At 41.2% G+C, this 21,836-nt stretch overlaps 1 pseudogene across 1 annotated transcript; it reads left to right on the top strand.

Annotated features, from left to right (window-relative positions):
- Nucleotides 1-202: 202 nt before the first annotated feature.
- Nucleotides 203-21,043, top strand: LOC132174245 (cryptochrome DASH, chloroplastic/mitochondrial-like; annotated as a pseudogene). Its single transcript, XR_015911704.1, has 15 exons — nt 203-605; nt 5,838-5,857; nt 7,185-7,192; nt 8,561-8,667; nt 8,741-8,953; nt 9,066-9,191; nt 9,324-9,398; nt 9,945-10,061; nt 10,145-10,190; nt 17,683-17,759; nt 17,955-18,030; nt 18,429-18,498; nt 18,594-18,717; nt 19,730-19,779; nt 20,538-21,043. The product of XR_015911704.1 is annotated as a cryptochrome DASH, chloroplastic/mitochondrial-like (transcript).
- Nucleotides 21,044-21,836: the final 793 nt, after the last annotated feature.

The following is a 21,836-nucleotide window of genomic DNA, read 5'->3' as shown; positions in this document are numbered from 1 at the left end:
GGATGCTCTAAGTGACATGTCATCATCTCCGTCTAATTGCCATAATACGATAAGTCGTTCGTGCACAGATCATCATAGGCTATCACGGAGCCACGTCACACAAAAGTCCATGCCCATGTGTCAGTATCTCAACTGCTTAAAATCTTGCCCTCTCTCTCTCTCTCTCTCCCCCACAAAATCCAATCTATGACTACATGCAAACATGGTGATTCACTGTTCCTCAGTGCCTTCTCTTTCCTTGAAAAACCTCACAATCCCGCCAAAACCAATTTCTTCACTATTCAAGACGATGAATCCACTCTCAAAACCTGGGCTGAGACCTTCGGCTTCTTCTGCTGCAACGATCCACCAGGTCCCGGGCCTCGACCCCGACGAAGTGGTCCGCATCGCCAACCAAACCTTTCAAAGGTACTCCTCGTCGTCTCCGAGGACTGGCTGAGGAGGATTAAGAACTGCAGTAGTTTGGTTCAGGAACGATCTTAGAGTGTTGGACAATGAGGCTTTGTATAAGGCGTGGGTTTCGTCCGAGATGGTATTGCCTGTTTTTTGCGTCGATCCTCGACTTTTCGGCACCACCTATTATTTTGGATTCCCTAAAACTGGAGGTACTGTATTAGTATTACTAGTTATTTTTGCTGTGATGAAACGATTTCATTATGCATTGTATACGCCTTTAAATAAACAATTCACTCTGGGAATGGAAACCAAACTATGGGCACAACGGTTGGAAGCCATGAAATATAAGGTGGGTTTTAATTGTGCATTTGTAGTGGATTGTGTAGGGAAAGGTGGAGGTTTGGCGCTATTGTGGAATGAGGAGGTGTATGTGGAAATACAAAACTTTAGTCGACGCCATATCAATGCGGTGGTAAAAATGGAGACCATAAATCAAAGCTGGAAATTTTCTGGATTTTATGGACATCCGGAGGTGGGAAAAAGGAAGGAGGCTTGGAATTTATTGTGTCATCTTAGATCATTTACGCCAACTGCATGGTTGTGTGTGGGTGACTTTAATGAAACTGTTGATGATTCAGAAAAGTACGGGGAGCTCCGGAAGCCTATGAGGCAGATGGTGGAATTTTAGGATACTCTTGAGACGTGTAGGCTTCATGATCTGGGGTATTCCGGGGCAAAGTTCACGCGGTCGAATGGACGTGAAGGAAGTCAATTTATCCAAGAACTACTGGATCGAGCTTTGGGAAATGATGAATGGCAAGATATGTTTCCGGAATCGCAAGTGGAGGTTTTGGCAGCTCGTAGTTCGGATCATGCTCCACTCCTTGTTGTTTGTAGGAACAAAGTGGATCATGACCGACATAACCTTTATCATTTTAGATATGAGAGGGGTTGGGGAAAACAAAAGAATCAAAGGGATGTCATAAAAAAGGTGTGGCGGCCTAAGGTTGGCATGGGTCAAAACTGGAAATGGGTAGCGAGTCATATAGCTGGCAGTAGACGGGCATTATCACGGTGTTTTAAGGAACATAAGGGATCCACTGAACAGATAATCCAGACTAAGACGGGAGAAATCAAAGAAATTCAAGAGAAAGAAGGGGTTCCAGACTGGTCAGCATTGTGGCAATTACAAACAGAGGTTGCAAATTTGTTGGAACAGGAGGAGACAATGTGGAAACAGCGGGCCAAGGTCCATTGGATGCAGAAAGGTGATCAAAACTCGAGATTTTACCATGCTTGTGTGAATCAAAGACGAAGAACTAATACAATCTCTAGAATAATTGATGAGGGGGGAGTTGAATATACTGAGCAGAGAGGTATTGAAGGGGCTTTTATTGGTTATTTCAAAAATTTATTTTCTTCCCAGGGACCTGTAGGAATGGAAACATGTTTGGAGGGATTGCCACAGAGGGTTGCGGTATTGATGAATGAAAATCTCATGAGAGAATTGGTTAGGGAAGAGTTTGATATAGCTCTCAGTCAGATGGATCTGTTAAAATCTCCTGGACCGGATGGTTTCCTGGCAGGTTTTTTCCAAGACAATTGGGAGTTGGTGGGGCCTACGATATGTGCTGCAGCTTTTGATTTTTTCAGGTATGGTTTATTTGATGAGTCAGTGAACTACACTCATATAGCCCTTATTCCTAAAAAACATATGGCTGTTAAGGTTAAGGAATTCAGGCCTATAAGTTCATGCAATGTGGTTTACAAACTTATCTCTAAGGTGTTGGCAAATAGGCTGAAGATTATCTTACCTGATATTATTTCCCAATCTCAAAGTGCTTTTATTCCGGGTAGGTTGATATCTGATAATATACTTGCAGCATATGAGACTTTACATTCGATGCACTCTAGGATGTGGGGTAAGGTGGGGTTTATGGCGCTTAAACTCGATATGAGTAAAGCGTATGATAGGGTGGAATGGGCATTTCTAGAAGCAGTGATGATCAAAATGGGTTTTCCAGTTGGGTGGGTACGCCTTATTATGAAGTGTGTTACTTCTGTGACATATTCTGTAATAGTAAATGGGGGTACAGTAGGTAATATTAAATCATCCGGGGGAATCAGACAAGGGGATCCTCTTTCTCCTTACTTATTCATTTTGTGTGCGGAAGTGTTAAGCTTTCATTTTCAGACAGAGGCTTTGACTGGATCCCTTAGAAGTGTTCCTACTTAATCCAAAGGGCCTTGGATTAATCACTTATTTTTTGCAGATGATAGCTTGCTTTTTTGTAAGGCTAATTTGCAGAATTGGAATCAAGTTAGTGCAATTCTGGAACAATATGAGTTGGCGTCGGGTCAAAGGCTTAACCGAGAAAAAACGGCTATTTTCTTCAGTAGAAACACAAGTGAGGAGGCGCGCTGATTAATTCTTAACTTATCTGGTGTTCCTGCTTCCCAAAGATAAATATCTAGGTCTTCCGGCTATGGTGGGTAAGTCTAAAATGCGAGAGTTTCAATGCATTAAGGATCGAGTAAGGCAGAGGATTAATGATTGGAAATCCAAGTTCCTTTCACAAGCAGGAAGGGAGATTCTAATAAAGGCAGTACTCCAGGCCATACCCGCATACAGTATGAGTATTTTTCTTTTACCAAAAGAACTTTGTAAAGATTTGCATGCTCTTATGCAAAGATTCTGGTGGGGACAAAAAGGAAATGAAAAGAAGATTCATTGGATGAGCTGGGAAAGAATGGGTAATTCAAAGGCTCAAGGAGGGATGAGATTCAGAGATTTGGAGTGTTTTAATAAGGCTCTTCTAGCAAAACAATTTTGGAGATTAATTCAAGACCCAGACAGCTTTGCTTCAAAGATTATCACTGCTAAATATTTCCCAAAAGTTTCATGGAGGGAGGCCAAACTTGGAAGCCGACCATCTTTGGCTTGGCGAAGTCTTTTGGCAGCAAGGGAGCTTTTGAGTGAAGGGTTGACTTGGAGGGTAGGGAATGGTAAGCAGGTAAAAATTTGGGGAGATAAGTGGTTGCCAAGCCCAACTACTTATATGGTCCAGTCGTGTTGTAGGGGACTTCCAAGTGATTCTACAGTGGATGCCCTTATTGATAACTATGGGAGTGGATGGAATATTCCTTTGGTGCGATCCATTTTTAATCTGGGAGAAGCTGATGTTATTTGCAATATTCCTCTTAGTAGGTACCATCAGGATGACAAGTTGATTTGGAGGGCTTCGACAACGGGGATTTTCACAGTCAAAAGTGCATATTTCTTGGCATATGGCAGAAAATTGGAAGTAAAGGGAGAAGGATCAGGAACCAGAAGCTCCAACGATATCTGGAAAATAATTTGGGGGCTAAGAATACCTAATCCAACTAAGGTTTTCCTTTGGCGGGCATGTAGCAATATATTGCCAACTAAAGATAATCTAAAGAAACGAGGGATTAGGCTTAATGAGCAGTGTCTGTTTTGTAATTGTGAAACGGAGACTATTCGTCATGTCCTTTGGGATTGTCCTTCGGCAGTAGATGTATGGAGTGCTGGTGGGAGAATTTTTCAGAAGGCCTACTGCGAAGGGTTTGACTTTAGGGATGTAATGGAGAAGATGTCCCAGCGTTGTAGTATGGGGGAACTGGCATTTATGGCTTTGCTTGCAAGGAGTATTTGGCTTGAGGCGTAATACAGTGTTATATGGTGGGGAGTTTACTCACCCGAACCGTATTTTCCTGGAGACAGAATTATTTTTTCAGCAATATCGACAGGCTAATACAAGGGCGGAAGATGATGATAAGGGATGTAGGGGGGAGAGGCCGGTAGGTACAAAGTGGAGCTGCCCTCCGGAGGGTTTTTTCAAAATAAACTGGGATGTTGCATGTGACAACAAGAACCAGTGTATGGGGGCAGGAATTGTGGTCATGGATTCAAATGGATTGGTCAATGCGGCACTCAGTAAGCCTTACATTTCATTCCATGAACCGGTAATAGGGGAAGCTATGGCGGCATTATCTGCTATTGAGTTTGGCAGAGATATTGGTTTGCAGGATATTTGTCTGGAGGGAGATTCCTTGATTGTGGTGAATGCAATACAAGATAATGTGGCCAAATGGAGCAGGTATGAACATATTATAGCTGATATTCAATCGGTGTTACGACAATTTAGGCAGTGGAAAGTCCGGCACGTGAAGAGAACAGCGAACATGGCAGCACACGGCTTGGCAAAGGAGGCAATTTCTTTACTGGAGGACAAGGTGTGGTTAGAGGAAATACCCCATAGTATCTATGATACTATTATTTTAGAGTCGTTAGCTCTGGATGTTTAGAGTCTTTATGACTCTTATTTTTTATTGAGATGAAATGAAGATTTATCAATTTCAAAAAAAAAAAAAAAAAAAATTCACTTTGGATCATATGTGTCAATGTTTAACTCTCATAGTTTATAGGTATGTATGCCTGGTCTTAGAATATTAATTAAATGAGGTAATTAATCTTTGTCTATCTGTCGAAGTTTTTTAGGATAAATGGTAACATTTTAACAGGCGGAACCAGAAATTTTTATCAAGCATGAATTTGAAATATATTTAAATAGAGAGCCAAATAATTGATGAGAAATATATTAAGATTAAAGACTAAATTAATATATAAAAAAATAAAATTAGTATTCATTCAAGAAAATATAAACAAAATAAAAAATAATTATTTTTTAATATAATTCAATTTTCAATTTAATTCTTGAATGATTAAAACTTATCATAAATAAACATGTCACATAGCACGAATGTAAAGAGCATTAAAGCTTAAAATTTGACCAAAATTTGGACTGCTTTTTTAATGGGACTGGGGCCAAACTAAAATATTTGGGCTCAAATTCACATTTTAAAGCATATTTAATAAAAAAATTTCAAAATAGGGGGCCACCCTATCTGCATTTAAGAGCATGTTTGGGATTGCGTTTAAGAAATAAAGCTTTTAAGTTAAAAAACGCTTTTTGGCAAAAACTTCATTTTTAAGATTTTGCCAAAAGTGCGTTTTGGCCATTTTTAGGCTTTTTGGACCTTTAAAAGCGCTTTTGATTTTTTTACCAAACGAGTACTTTTATTTTCAAACGGATTTTTTTAATGTTAAACGCACTTTTAGGCTACTCAAACGCAATTCCAAACAGGTCCTAAGTCCATCTCTGTTAACATAGTATCTAAGCAATGAGTTCAAATCTTGTATCCATCAATTAAACCTCCATTTCAGTTAAATATTGTTATTAAGGTCCACATTTAAGGAGAGTGTTTGAATATTAATTAAATGATTAAATTAATCATTTTCTATTGGTTTAAGCTTTTAGGATCAGTGATGATTTAACAATTTTTTTGACTTGTTTTGAATTGATAATGGTACATAATTTTTGTGGGGGTGCCTTGGAGTGGTTGTAATTGCTTGGCAGAGTTGAGAGCGCAATTTCTTGTTGAAAGTTGTTGGAAATTGCCTTGAATTAATCAAGCCATGAATCCCACGTGTCAAATGGTTGGTGGAGTTTCACCAACCAAGACATCAAAGGAATAGTGAAAGATTGTTGCACCAACCAAGCCGTCGGAGGAATAGTGCATGGTTGTTGCACCAACCATGGACTTTCATGTTTTCTCACCAACCCTTCTACACCTATATAAGGAGCATCAAGCTTCAATGTTTAGGTGTGCTAAGACAAGAAGAGTATAGAGAGAGAAAAAGAAGGAAAGGTTGAGAGAAAAAGGTATAGAGAGATAAGTCTAGTGTTAGGCATATAAGAATTGCAGATCACAACATAGAAGAGTTGTGTGCAATTTCTCTCTGAAATATCTCTTGTAAAGTCTCCCCGTTATTTTCTCCCAAAGTAGTGAAATCTCTGCAACTTGGTGGATGTAGGCAGTATTGGCCGAACCACGTATAAATTTCTTGTCTTGTGTATGTTTGTGCGTGTTTATAGTACTAATAAAAAATACACGTGTATGTTCTGTCTAGAAAAGATTGAATTTTAAGTGAGACCGGTGTGACTCCTCCAATCTTACTTGGGAATGTACCGAGCTGTATCTTTGGTAAAAATACTATTTACCGTACTTGTGTGTTGTTGTCTTCTTAACAAATTGGATCCCAAGATCCTGAAGAGGAATTAGTGGCGCCTAATTTCCTAACAATTGGTATCAAAGCGAGGTTGCGGATTTCTACTCGTTAAGAAGAAATGCAGTCCTTGAAGTTTGGGATTGAAAGGTTCGATGGTAGAATGAACTTTGGCTTGTGGCAAATACAAGTCAAGGACATCCTAATCCAATCTGGGCTACACAAAACGTTGAGAGGTATACCCGCCTCTAGTCCTAGTGATGATGACGAAAAATCTGGTACTAGCGACGTAGATTGGGAGGATTTGGATCTGAAGGTGGCGAGTTCCATTCGGTTGTGTCTGGCTAAGAATGTTCTTGCTAAATGTGCAAGGGACGTCAACAACAAAGGAGCTTTGGGAGAAGCTCGAGGAGATGTATCAAACGAAGGGAGTCTCTAACCAGGTGTACCTAAAGGAGCAGTTTCATACACTGCGAATGGCTGAGGGTATGACTATTTCTGACCATTTGAGTGCTCTCAATGGAATCGTCTCTGAACTCGAAGCTCTAGGAGTTCAAATGGACGATGAAGATAAGGCCTTGAGGCTTATCTGGTCTCTTCCATCTTCCTATGAACATATGAAGCCAATTTTGATTCATGGGAAGGAGAAGATTTTCTTCTCAGAAGTTACCAGCAAACTTCTGTCAGAGGAAAGAAGGCTGAGTGGTGGACAGAATTCTACACTTGAGAACTCGGCGTTGGTAGTTGCAAATTGGAAGAAAAAGAACCCTGTGAAGGGAAATCTTGTATGCTGGGGGTGCGGGCAATCTGGACACCTTAAAAGAAATTGCCCAAAGAAAGGAGCAGGTTCGGCAGGTTGCTCCAAAAACGCTAATAGTGTTTCTCTCGCTGTAGTGAGAGATGATTATGATGATGCTCTTTGATAAAGGCATGTACATCCTCTGGCATAACCGCTAAAAATGTCAGGATAATGGATGTGTTCTATTAGCGGGTCCACAATTGCATACGGGACATTGGTTTGGTCTTTGATGTCGGGTATGTGGTGGAAAAGGGTGTCGATGGCTGATGAACTTCCGAGGGAACCAAACATGGAAGTTGCACCATATTTTTCAGCAGGATTTTTTCGACATGTGCCGGAAAAGAAAATTCTTAGAATGGTTTAATTCTAAGTGCATGTGCTCTTTATGGTGGAGCATGATAATTCTTGTAGAATTATGACTGTTGGTGTAGACAGTGTTTTGTACGACATCCCAAGGCGCCGGGATGGGCATCGGTCAAGATGCGGACCTGAGGTCTCAGGTGGAGGTTGCGAAATTCAAGTCATGGTAGAGATTATAGCGACTTGATGGAATTCAAGTCAAGGTGGAGATTGTTGGAAATTGCCTTGAATTAATCAAGCCATGAATCCCACATTTGTCAAATGGTTGGTGGAGTTTCACCAACCAAGACGTCAAAGGAATAGTGAAAGGTTGTTGCACCAACCAAGCCGTCGGAGGAATAGTGCATGGTTGTTGCACCAACCATGGACTTTCATGTTTTCTCACCAACTCTTCTACACCTATATAAGGAGCATCAAGCTTCAATGTTTAGGTGTGCTAAGACAAGAAGAGTATAGAGAGAAAAAAAGAAGGAAAGGTTGAGAGAAAAAGGTATAGAGAGATAAGTCTAGTGTTAAGCATATAAGAATTGCAGATCACAACATAGAATAGTTGTGTGCAATTTCTCTCTGAAATATCTCTTGTAAAGTCTCCCCGTTATTTTCTCCCAAAGTAGTGAAATCTCTGCAACTTGGTGGATGTAGGCAGTATTGGCCGAACCACGTATAAATTTCTTGTCTTGTGTATGTTTGTGCGTGTTTATAGTACTAATAAAAAATACACGTGTATGTTCTATCTAGGAAAGATTGGATTTTAAGTGAGACCGGTGTGACTCTTCCAATCTTACCTGGGAACGTACCGAGCTGTATCTTTGGTAAAAATACTATTTACCGTACTTGTGTGTTGTTGTCTTCTTAACAGATTGGATCCCAAGATCCTGAAGAGGAATTAGTGGCGCCTAATTTCCTAACAAAAGTTTGGCTGACCTGAAAAAGAATTTGATAAAGCGGGGCCTGAATTTGCTTATTCGACGTGGCAAAGGAAATTCTCCCTTCTCTTGCAGAAGCTGTTGGAGCACACACAGTTGAGTGATTCCCACCATATTATGAGTTAATATTAAAGCATGCGAACTGGGTTTCTAATGTAATCTAGTCAGGTATATGCCCACAAAGAAACCTGCAGTGAGGAGTTGAATGTTGAAAGATTGGTTGGCAAAGCTCTGCGGCAAGTGGTGCTACAACCATCTTTGGGGTCGAGTAAAACTCACAGCCCTAAGTTATAGCTTATTTGGGGTACCACCATGTACCACATTGATGACCTCCCATTTGATCCCGGCTGTTTACCAGATGTGTATACTCAGTTTCGTAAGGCATGATGATTCTCATAATAGTTTTGAGTTCATTATATCTTGTCAGGGATATGTATAGGAAAGGTATTTTATGTGGTAGATGTGTTTGTTCACATCATAAAATTTTTTGCAGTCTATTGAAGCCAAATGCGCTATCCGGGGCTGCATTAAAACTCCAACATTTCTTGGGCCGCCACCAAGTGTCAGCAATTGGGGATGTGTTCCTTCAGTAGATCAGCTTGGAGTCCACTCACATAATGTAGCTTTATTCATACATGCATATATACTTAACCGCACATCAAGTCTCACTCTAATAAGTACTTTGAGATATACACTCCTCCATCATAACCTTAAAAATCGTGACCTTTAGTCTTTTTTCCTCTTAATTCAGGTTAGCAAAGGAATGAAGTTTGTGGGGGGTGAAAGTGCCGCACTAGGTAGGGTAAACGAATACTTCTGGAAGAAGGCAAGTGAAAATCTCTCAAAATTTTATTTTCATTGATGCTAATTTTTGGCAACAGCATTGCCATCTATATACATTGCAACATGAATGAAAATTTAACATCTTAAATACATTACAACAAAAATAAAAAATAAAATAAAAAATCTTAATTTATGGTGGCATTAGAGTTGTTGTTTTCAGATTCCAATAGTCTTTGTGAATGTGGAAATTCAAGGACAACAACTGTCATAATTAAAAGATTATAATAAGTGCAGTTCATGAACTTCAAAAGTAGACCTTGCCTCTTCTGTCATGTTCCTGACTCTAAATTTCTTTTTATAACCTCTGTCATCATGATGGATTTGTGCATTAGATACTAAACAAATTACAAAGGGAATCCATGGAATGTAAGATAGGCCAATATGATCAATTTCAAAATCAAACTATAATCTAGTTACAAATATTTTATTTTTGATAGTCTCTGAATTAGACATTCTATGATGTTTAAAGGTACACTAATAGCAGCAATTATGTGGTTGTCTAATTATCATTATTGTCATGTATATGTAGAACTTGCTAAGGATATACAAAGAGACCAGAAATGGGATGTTAGGACCTGATTATTCAACAAAATTCTCTCCATGGCTTGCTTCAGGAAGCCTCTCTCCTCGCTTAATACATGAAGAGGTTGAAAATTTTGTTCATTTTTGCTTTTGTACCACATAGATATACAACATTTGAAGGATGAGACTAATTTTTAATTTCCATAGGTGAAGAGATATGAACAGGAAAGGCAAGTAAATGATTCCACATATTTTTTTTGATAAGTAATAATGCATTAAAGAGCACAGAGGGGTGCAACCCAAGTACACAGGAAGTATACAAGAGAGCGACTAAGTAGGGGAGAAGGAAGAAGAGAACATAAAGAGAAAATCAGGAAAATTGATCACTAAAGGCGCAAGCCAGCCTGTAGTCCATGAGAATAAGGTGTACAAAAAGAAGTGAATAAGGTCCTCAAGATTCCTCGAAACATCCTCGAAGCATCTCGCATTCCTTTCCTTCCAGAGACACCAAAGAAGACAAAGGGGAGCCATCTTCCATACCACAGCACTACTCGTTCTACCGCCCGCCCACCAACTAGCAAACATCTCCTTCACGCTACTAGGCATTACCCAACACATGTTAAAGCGAGAGAAGATAACATCCCATAACTTGCGTGCAACCCCACAATGAAGAAAGAGGTGATCCACGGACTCCCCATCCGCCTCGCACATACAACATCGATTAATCACCACGATACCTCTCTTCCGAACATTATCCAACATGAGAGGTTTCCCAAGGGCAGCCGACCATGCGAAAAACGCCACTCTCAAAGGAGCCTTGGTGCGCCAAATGCTTTTCCACGGAAAGTGGTTAGGCGCCTTAAAGGCAAGCATCCTATAGAAAGAGCGTACCTCAAACTTCCCTTTTCTTGAAGGAATCCACCACATCCGGTCCTCCCCTTCCCCCCAAATCGAAGACGAGTATAAGAGCGAGAAGAAAGAGGCTAAGGCCATCTCCTCCCAGTCATGAATACTACGGGTGAAAGTAACATTCCAGTGAACCATCCCATTTACACACTCCCAGATATCCGCAATGGAAGCATCCTTATTGCAAGCAATATTAAAAAGACCCGGAAAAGCAACCTTGAGAGGCGTCTCACCACACCAGCAATCCTCCCAAAATTTGACCTTCCCCCCCAAACTAGGATCTAATCTGAAGTGACACTGAAACGACCTCCAAACCCCACAAATGTGTTTCCATAACCCCACCCCATGCGTTCCACGAGGAACTTTAGAGCGCCAACCACCCCAATCCACCCCATACTTAGCCACCAAAATACTTCTCCACCAAGCTTCTTCCTCATTTGCAAATCTCCATAACCATTTCCACAAGAGAGCTTGATTAAAAAGACGCAAACTCCGAATCCCTAGCCCTCCCTCAGCAATCGGAGAACATACCTCGTGTCAACTAACCAAATGGAACTTAGTCTCCTCCTTGAACCCCCCCCATAAAAAATCCCGTTGAATCTTCTCAATACGATTCACCACGGAAATAGGGAAGGGAAAGAGAGACAAGAGATAGGTGGGGAGATTGGATAGGGTGCTCTTGATGAGGGTGAGCCTCGCCCCCTTGGACAAATAAGAACGCTTCCAAGGGGCCAACCTTCTAGCAATTTTCTCCAACATGTCATCCCAAATAGCCAACTGCTTGAAGGACGCCCCTAGTGGAAGACCCAGGTACTTCAAGGGCAAAGAACTAGTGCCACAACCCAACACACCAGCCAACTCATCCGTCTCTACCAAATCTCCGACTGGGACCAAAACAGACTTGGCCCGATTAACTTTTAACCCTGAGACCGCCTCGAAGCCAATAATGAGAGCTTTAATAAATCTAACATGTTCAGATGCTGCCCCACAAAACACCAGAGTATCATCAGCAAAGAGAAGATGGGAGACAGACACCCGCTCATGCTCACCAGCCCCCACATAGAAACCATTGATGAAACCCCTACTGATAGAGACATTAATCATCTTGCTGAAAGCCTCCATGACCATGATGAACAAGAAAGGCGAGAGAGGGTCACCTTGTCTAACCCCACGCGAACTCCCAAAGAAACCGGAAGGCGAACCATTGATCAACACCGAAAACCGCACCGACGAGATACAATGTTCGATCCAATAGCACCATTTCTCACCGAAACCACACCTTTTTAATAGGTAGAGTAAAAACTTCCAATTCATGTGATCGTAAGCCTTCTCCATATCCAACTTACACAAGAGACCGGGCTCCCCAGATCTGAGACGGCTGTCTAGGCATTCATTGGCAATAAGCATCGAATCCAAGATCTGTCTACCTTTGACGAACGCATTCTGCGGATTGGAGATGACCCGGTTCATGACTCCCCTCATTCTATTGGCTAGAACCTTCGCAATGATCTTATAGATCCCCCCCACAAGGCTGATAGGACGGAAGTCCCTCAAATCAGATGCCCCATGCGACTTCGGAATAAGAGCAATGAGCGTAGCATTGAGACTTTTTTCGAACTTGCCTCGATCATAGAACTCCACAAAAACAGCCATGATGTCCTTTTTAATCACCTCCCAACAATTTTGGAAAAAAGCCATAGAAAAACCATCCGGGCCAGGGGCTTTATCCCTATCCATTTTTTTGACCACCTCCCACACCTCCCTTTCCCCAAAAGGGACTTCCAGACTAGAAGCCTCTTCCTCTTCCAACATATCGAATTGAAGATCATCTTGGTCTCCAACTAAGAGTCTCTGTGAAGAGTGTCTCATAAAAGCGAGTAATATGACTGCTAATAGCCTCTTGATCAGAGATAGCAGTGCCATGAATATTCAGAGACTCAATATAATTCTGTCTTCGATTGGCATTAGCAATCCGATGGAAAAATTTGGTACACTTGTCACCCTCTTTCAACCACCGGATTCTAGATTTTTGCCTCCAACTGATTTCTTCTTGGCGGAGGAAAATTTCTAACTCCCTAGCAAGCACCCTTCTCTTCTCGATCTCCTCCGTGGACAAACCTCTCTCTTCCTCCACCCTATCCAGAGCTTTAATATCTTCCATACAAGCCTTAATACAAACCCCCACGTTTCCGAACTCTTGAGCATTCCATCTCTTAATGTCCCCCTTTAGCGCTTGCAACTTTTTGGAAATAATGAAACTCGGGGTGCCCTGAAAGTGATACGAGTCCCACCAACTGCGCACTTTGTCCACAAAACCCTCCACTTTGAGCCACATATTCTCGAATTTGAAAGGCCTTTTGCCTCCCCCATGAGAATTACAGTCCAATAAAATAGGGGCATGATCAGAACAGACCCGAAGCAATCTCTTTTGAAGCACATCCAGGTGGCGAGCTTCCCACTCTGGGGATACAAGAAAGCGGTCAAGCCTAGACCAAGAATTATTATTAGACCAAGTAGAAATCCCCCCACTAAAGGAAGGTCCATGAGCCCCTGATCCGATATGAACTCACCAAAATCCCTGATAGCCAACCGCGAGTGAGCTCCCCTCGACCTTTCACTAGGATATAAGGTGACATTGAAATCCCCACCGATACACCACGGCACGTCCCAACAGCTCATGACCCCTGCCAGCTCCTCCCAAAGGAAGCGCCTAGCATTGACTCTGTTGGGGCCATACACCCCCGCAAACGCCCACTCAAAGCCATCTTCAACATTCTTAAAGGAACAAGCCGCCACATAACTTCACAACACTACATCTACCATCTCGACGGCCCTCTTGTCCCACATGAGTAAAATGCCCCCCCGAAGCCCCAATGGCCGGAACAAAGCACCACTCCACATACGGACATCCCCATAAGCTCCTCACTAAGCTATACGAAATAAAGTCCATCTTCGTCTCTTGGAAACAAACAACATCTGCCTTCCAACTTCTAAGCAAATTCCTAATCCTCAACCTCTTTTCCCTCTCATTCAAACCTCTCACATTCCATGACAGAATTTTAAGCTTCATGATTTAACACGGATGACCCTCCCCTTATTCCTGTCCCGAGCCGAAAACTCCATAAAATTGACTGATGACTGCAAATTAAAAAGCTCCCTCTTACCTTTTTTGACTACAGGAGTGCACACTTCCCTCTCCACTTCCTTGGCTTTGTTGTCAGCCATAAGAATCCCAATGGTTTCTTCAAGCTTTCCTTCCTCTCCTTCACAAGATAGGCCAACTTCCTTGCATGCCTCAATGATAAAAGTCCTCTCCTGCGCCTCCAATTGCTCCTCCTGAACAGAATCTGGCACAAACGATTCCTGGGTAATAGAGCCCTCCATTGTTTTAGAAACTCCTTCCAAATTATCCAACTGTGTTATGCAAAGCCCCGGCTCCTTACCCAGAATACCCAACACAGAAGCACCTATAAGCTGTTTACCGGAGTTGCTCCCCAAAGAATCTCCCCTCACGGCCTCCTCAGTGTCGCCAGCAGTAGACCCAGAGAACTCCAGAGATACTCCCTTACCAGGCTGCTTTCCCAAAATCCCTGGACCAGATATGCTCGAGTCCCCCTTCAGAAAACCATGGACAGCAGGACTGGGTTGAGGCCCATGCACTTTAATTGGGGAATCCATCGTCGCCGTAGCCTTGTACATGGAACCCATCGTCGAGACATCTCCCAAAACGCCATCCCTTGCTAGAATTTTCCTCGCCGGCCCCTCACTAGGCAAAACTCCCCATTCCGCCACCTCTGCCGGGGATGAGGAAGCTATCTGCAGGGCAAAATCGACATGGGCCTCCCTATCATAGGACATCCGCCTATCATCGGAACTTACAGGATTACCGGCGACGCCCGCCGGAGCAAATGGACCTCCCGTCGAGCAATTTGTCACCCCAACCTGGGAGCCCGGAGCTTGAACGCTAAAATCCAACGTCGCTGTATCCTTGATCATGGAACCCACCATCAAATCATCTCCCAGAACGCCATCCCCTGCCGAAATGTTCCTCGCCGCCCCCTCACTGGACGATGCTTCCTCTGTCGGCACCTCTGCCGGAGGCAAAGAACCGATCTGTAGGGCAGAACCGGCGTGGGCCTCCCTGTCGCAGTGCAATGACCTACCATCAGGGCTTGCGGAATTGCCGGCGATGCCGACCGGAGCGAATGGGTCTCCCGTCGAATTGACCGGCACACCAGTCGGCTTCGTTCCACTGACCGAAGCCTCCCCTTTCTCCACGGGCCGAGCTCCCTTCCTCCTAAAATACATCTTAATCGGCTGAACACCCCTTCCATGATTGGGCCTTCTCCTAGTAGCCTTCTTGGGCTGGGCCATTCCTTTCTTGTGTTTGTCCCCTCCAGCTAGCCCATGATCACAATACCCACCAGACCTAGGAAAATCACTCAGGCCCTCCACAAGTCTGATCGCACTCTCAATTCTGTCAAGATCCGAGTCCACCTCGCCTCTCAATCTGCTCAACGACTCCCTAGCATTTATTAGATCATCTTTTACACGAAACCATGTCTGCACGTCGTGGGTACCTACTCCCTCCCATGCCTTCACGTGGTCAGCACCACAAATCGAAGTTGTCAGCCTCGTCGTGGTGATCAACCTGCTCGCCGGAGACGGTAACCTGCTCGCCGGAGCTCCGCTGTGAACGCCTGATGGTTCCCCTACCTTTAGTTTACACTTTCCCTCCCCCCCAAGCGACTGGTTCTTCACCGGGCCCTCCATACCGCCACTGACTGACCTCACCGGAATTGAGGACTTGTGCACACCCTCCTCCAGAATTGAGAGCTGGACTTGCTTATCCTTAATTGTGGAAGCCTCCTTCAACCACCTTGGCACCCTGGCTATTGGCTCAGCAAACTCATTGAAGCAGTCCTCTGTCGGTTGCAGCGAAGACCCCTAAACTTCCACATAGCTCCTTCTTCTTCCTTCTTTGTCATAATTCTTACTAACTTCCCTGACTTCCTTAGACTCACACAGGGAAGACTTAGCCAGACGTACCTCCGATATGAGACGTGTCCATCCTTGGCCATAACGTCCTTCTGGTACAATGATCGAGCCACTCCTATGCCTACCATCATATTCTTCTACTGTTAAGAACCTCCCATGTCTGTTAGCACATTTCTGTGCGATTATCCGTGGATACCCTGCTCTGGATTGGTCTCAAAAAACCTCAGAAGAATCCACTGCCACCAGGTCCTCTATAATGCGTGCCAACCACAACACCTCATCCTTCTGCAGAAAGATGGTTTTTTGTTTCCTATTACTTCTTTCAAAAAACCTCACCCCTGAAGCCCCACTCTTAATCAATAACTCGAAGGTTTTGGACTCCACAATCCATTTTCTCGAAGTCGCCATAACTCTAACCAATCAACTAACAATCTAGACACCCAAACAGTGAACACGCGCCACCCACGCGCCTGTACTCAGGCGAGAGTGGATGAGAGAGAAGAGAGCAAACAGGGATTATATGAGGTAGCCTAAAAGTGTTTTATAATCACACTTTATGATACAAAGGAAGGAAATTGTAAATAGCCATAGGTAAAAAGTGTGTGTGTGTGAGAGAGAGAGGGAGAGAGAGAGAGAAAGAAACTTTAGCTCTCATACAAGTCTTAGATTGATTCCACATATTGGTACTGCTTTTTCTTTCAGGATATGATTATCGATAGATTTTCTATTTTTTCCCAATTTCCTATGTTTATTTTGGTACCATGGGTCATAAAAGTTAAGTCCCACAATGAATGACTGGATTATGAGGAACATATTTGTCAAGTCCCATATTGGTTATGTATTAGGCGAGATTGGACTATATAAATAACTTTAAGGAGCTCCAATTATAACTTTGATCAGTCCTTCTAAGGTATAGCACATAGCTGGCTAGTGCTTCCCTAAGTTGTGACACAATTGAATTCATGTTTTCCTGAGTAAGAAAGTAATTGAGCCAAATTTATGTGAAGAATATCCAGCTGCTTCTTTTCTGTGGGGACTGATATATTCACATATATACCCTGCTCCTCAAAACCAGCAGAAAGGACAGTTTGTGAGTCATGACAATCAAGGTTCTCCTCCATTGATTGAGTCAACCTCAGATGCCAAGCAACCTCAAGACAACAAAGTTTCTGATGCGGTGACACCAGAGGTTGCTACAGTGACAAACCAACATACTGATCAATCGGGAATGGGCTGGGGGTTTACCCTGGTTCGTGCTAGAGAGTGATCTCCTAAGGGGCAAATGACTTTAAAAGAAATTGTATTGAGAAGTAATCTATATGGAATTTGTGCCGCGTCTCTTTGTGTCATGGGTCCCTGATTTGTAACTGCTCAAGACATCATCTTACCACCTTCTATGGAAATTGTTGATAATGCACAGCACATGGCTAACCCAACAGAACCAATTAATTTGTGTCTTCAATTACAAATTGAGAGGAACGCGGATATTCTATAAAAATACCAAATAACAATATTCAGATGACATTGGCATAACTTCTTTTCTTAACCAACCTCACCCACTTACTTTTTTCCCATATTTGGGCCCCCCTACACACACCTCTCAAACAGAAAGGAAAGTAGAAAATCTTCCAAGCACATGCGTAGGCCTGTTCTGAGCTATTATGTAAAAGTCCAGGTGAGATTGAGTTAACCATGGAAATGCAGACTGTGCAGTATTGGACAGATGGCAATGAAAGATTGCTGGAAATTCACTAATTACAAGCCAATCTTTGAGCTGGGTTGAACTTTTTTTATCTGGGAACTTTTTCTTCTCACTTCCTGAATCTATGTTCAACTTGACAGGGTTTTGTTCGAATTGATATGGAGAGATTACTTCAGGTTTCTATCAGTCAATATGGGAATTCCCTTTTCCATATAGGTAAATATTAGAAATATTTGATTCATGCTGTGTTTGTTCAGTTTAGATCATGAAACTTTGGACCTGTGGTTTAATGAATGCTGTGTTCTTGGATAATACACAATATTAATGATGTGCATGTAAGTATCATTATTGAAATGTTTTCAGGTTACATGTTTCTTATATGTAGTCATGATGTAAAGTTCCCTTTTTAAGGTGGTCCAAGAAAAGTGGAGCATGAATGGAGCCAAGACAAGGATTTGTTTGAGTCCTGGAGAGACGGCCGTACAGGGTATATGTTGTTTCCACATATGTCTGAGTTGTTGCTTTCTTTTCATTTCATCACGTACTTATATAGGTGCATGGCCACATAGAAATGAAATGAGTCTTATTTTGATATCTCCTGCATTAGAAGTTATCCTACTTCATTTTTGTTTATTAACTGAAAATAACATTTTATAATAAAAGTTTTATTTCAGTGATTCATCATCTGAACATGACCATCTATGGCCACTCCACCCCCCCCCCCCCCCTCTTTTTCTTTCTCTCTTTTTTTTTTTTTTTTCCCTCTACATGAAACAGGGCGATCATTTGCCTGGAAAACCAAAATGTAGTCAAACATTGAACATTAGGTTGCCAGAAAATTGTTCTGCTCCATGATTGACATAATTAAGGTTGGTGAACTTTTAGGTACCCCCTCATAGATGCAAACATGAAAGAACTGTCAACCACAGGGTTCATGTCAAATCGAGGCCGACAAGTAAATCTCAAGAATGCCTTAAGACAGCTTGTTTGAATCTCAATATTACTTAATATAGTTGACTGTGTTACGAATAATTGGTGTTATTTCTACAGATAGTATGTTCCTTTCTTGTTCGAGATATGGGCATTGATTGGCGTATGGGAGCTGAATGGTTTGAGACATGCCTTTTGGATTATGACCCATGTTCCAATTATGGGAATTGGACATATGGAGCAGGTGATTCTCATCTTCATGGATCTGCCCGTTATCATATATGCTTGGATATTTGTATATGTAAGCATTTTTGTTGTGTAGAGTGCAAGACAAGCCAGCCTATTGTGATGTTTTCTGCATGTTGTTAGTTCAAAGTGGTTGCTTCATAAATTGGGAAAGCAGTTTAAATAGTACGATTTTTCTTTTTTTTCACATTATCAGTGCCAATTCTAGTCAGAGTGTCAAACAGTATGACCGTCTTGGTAACACTCTAGGGCGTTACAGGCTGCAGGATGGCCATGACATGAGATTACAGAGGTGCATTTGGGTATCTTTTTTCTTTCTTTTTTTTTCATTACTAATGGGGTCCAGTCTCTGCCCAGTGTGTGGGATATGTGTTGGGGTCAGAAAAGACAAAAAGAAGTAGCAAGATTTTGGGCTGAAGATATATTCTTTTTTCTTTTATTTTTTTCAGAGATAGTGTTATAATGAAAGGACAATTTGTTTGACTTGCATGTGAACCCATGGCAACCTTTACATAATAGTACTATGGAACTAGGCAAAGACACCTGTGTTTATTTGTTTACTGTATTTTTAAGGAGACGTAGAAAACAATGAAGAGAAACTAAAGAGAATGTTATCAATATATATATATATATATTTGGAAGTAATGATATTCCTTTTACCTCACTCTATAAATTGTCCCATGAAATCCTGTTGTTTGTCAATAACAGGAGGATTAAAGCCAGAACGATCGATGTCCTGGAAGTGAAAACCATTGGTAGATGGTGGATACAAAAGGAAAACCAGGATACTAAAGGGAAAAAAATTGGTATGTGTTTCAGAAGTTGATTGGTGTGATTGGACAATAATTTGACTTGACCAGTAAACCTAACCATTATCCATGACAAAAAATGTTACTATTAAACAGTATGTTTAAATTCTTGAATGCAGCTGCTAAACATGTTAGTCCTGTTTTTAACTTTGCAGTTAGTGAGATCTATGGATGATTCCAGTTATTGTTGTTTTTGTTCAGGAGTTGGGAATGACCCTAGAGAAGATCGCTACTTCAGCATCCCAAAGCAAGTGAGTGCTTTCATACAAATTTTATTTTATTTTATTTTCTTGGAGGTGGGTAGGCATTTATAAAGGTTGTTTCAGATGCAATTCTTATTTCATAATTCTGAAATTAGATTTGTTTATGGATTAAGTTGGGAGAAATAAATGGTTTTTATACCCCCATATTGGCAAGCAGGAATAATATGAAAGGAGAAATTCTACATACACTCCAACTCACATTCCCAAGTGCACACTCCTTGACGTGGCACTAATGTTCTAAAAACATTATTAGATCCTAAATCTAATACTGCTTCATCCAAAATTCACATCAAGGAGTGTGCAATTGGGAGTGTAAGAGTGGGAGTGTGTGTGGCATTCTTTAAAGAAAGATAAAAGTACATATAGCACTTGGTTTTCTGGATGTACTATAGCTTTTCTAGATCTTTTTATTCTTCATGTTAATGGTAAGTGAAAATATGCATACTACAAGACCTGAGTTGCAATTATTCAACCCAAGCAGCACCATCCAACTCCCTTTTGAATTGTTTTGAAAAGATATAATGCTGAACATGCTTTGGCTTTTTTAGAAAAATAGGTGATAAAATTTGAATTGACAGATAGGTTCCAAGAATTAGTGATCCTAGGAGTGTTTCATACTAGTTCATAGATAATAAAAACAAGTGAATTCATTAGTACAGAGAAACATTGGACATGGAAAGGGTACAAATATCCTGCTTCATCACACAAACATACTATACACACCTAAGATACTTCTGGAATTGTAGGCACAGACATATGATCCTGAAGGCGAGTATGTGGCGTACTGGTTGCCGCAGTTACGAGCGCTTCCTAAAGATAAAAGGAACTTTCCCCGAAAATCATATATTGAGCAAGTTGTACCACTCAAGTTCAATAGTGTTGGTAAGCACCCTGGTCAGAGTGCTAGAAAAACCAGTTTTGGAGGGAGACAAACAAGGGGGCGAGGGAGATAGAGCTTCAAAAATGAGATAAAGCACGGCATTCTTCTAAATTATAAGTAGTGAGGAATGGTTTTTCAATACTCTTCTTTCCCTTAATCTGTTTTGTATCTTTTAACCTCAACAATGTAGGAAAAGTGTGCGAGCATCCAAATCCATGAGTGAAAAATGTAGACAAGTTGATTTGACAGGCAAATCTTAGAAGCTCATACAAAATGCAAATAAATGAGGCTGTTGTGTTGAAGATAAAGGTTATGTGGTTTCAGGCAAGACTTCATGATGACAATCCACTGGATTTTCTCTGCCAATGATGTTGGCAACATATCAATATTTTGATGTGCTTTGGATTGATATGCTTTTCCTATTCTTTGGTGGTGCTAGAAGGATCCGGATATGCTATATGAAAAATGTTGGGAAACTTCACTTTATATCTCTGAATTACCACGGCTTTTGAGAAGTTATCCCAAATTTCAAAAGCTCTCAATTTAACTCCCTAAACTTTCAATTTGATTCAATTGATCACCATCCGCCAAATTTAGTCGTTAACCCCTAATGGAAGTTACTAAAAAAAACAAATTATCTTTCGATTTTTTATTTTATTTTTTTAATTTGAAATTAAGGGTAAATATTTTATAAAAAAATCATGGGTATAAAGATTTCAAAAGGTGAAATTTAGAATTTTTGAAATTGTGGATGCCTTCTCAAAATGCGTAGTAATCTAAGTAAAGTTTTTCTTAGATTTAATGAGTCACCAAAGCAAGTAGAGTTCGTTAATTCAGGTGTGAGATCGAACAAAATATGATTTAGCAAAGTTTGTTAATTCAGGTGTGAGATTGAACAAAATATTCTCGGCTTTTCTTTCATAGGACTGAAATCAATTCCATAAATAACTTAAAGTATGAATAATAACAATGCTAAATCTTGCATCAATATAATAATATATCAAGTAACCAAATAAGCTTAAACAAAGGAGAAATTCACATCATAGTTTCGAAACATTTTATGGAACACCTTCTTTCACACATTTCTTACAATACACTATGAGCAATAAAGCTTCATCATCATATCTAAAAACATAACACTCAACATTATGCCTTGGCATTTTCT

Source organism: Corylus avellana, chromosome 3 (genome assembly GCF_965113065.1).
Source record: "Corylus avellana chromosome 3, dhCorAvel1.hap1.2, whole genome shotgun sequence".
Classification (NCBI taxonomy): domain Eukaryota; kingdom Viridiplantae; phylum Streptophyta; class Magnoliopsida; order Fagales; family Betulaceae; genus Corylus; species Corylus avellana.
Note: the sequence above shows the minus strand (reverse complement) of the source record. Positions and strands in the feature narration are given on the sequence as shown.